General features: G+C 38.0%; 1 protein-coding gene across 1 annotated transcript in view; it reads right to left on the bottom strand.

Annotated features, from left to right (window-relative positions):
• Positions 1-297, bottom strand: part of LOC117101441 (fibropellin-1-like) — a 43,932-nt gene that overhangs the window by 19,623 nt on the left and 24,012 nt on the right. The window lies entirely within an intron of this gene.

Below are 297 nucleotides of genomic sequence, written 5' to 3' on the forward strand. Positions count from 1 at the left end.
AGATTACCTTCAGTTACTGCCACCGTAGGCCTAGTTATCTGCAGCATGTTCCGACTTGCAGCATTAATAATTTAAATTTCGTATTAAGTACAGTATTAGAAATATTCCTTCTTCACTTTCATAGACCGGCCTATGATTACGAACTTCCATTTTCCACATTCCTTCATCGACGGAGTGATGTTCTAAACAAACGTGCCTGGAACATGGCAAACAGCAACACATTCGCATCGTCATATACGACTAGGGTATCTAAATAGTAAAATGTTATTGTGATTTCTGGATTGTGTTTAAACTGGT

This window comes from Anneissia japonica, unplaced genomic scaffold (genome assembly GCF_011630105.1).
Source record: "Anneissia japonica isolate Jap-2015-1 unplaced genomic scaffold, ASM1163010v1 scaffold287782_len627234_cov183, whole genome shotgun sequence".
NCBI classification, from domain to species: Eukaryota; Metazoa; Echinodermata; class Crinoidea; order Comatulida; family Comatulidae; genus Anneissia; species Anneissia japonica.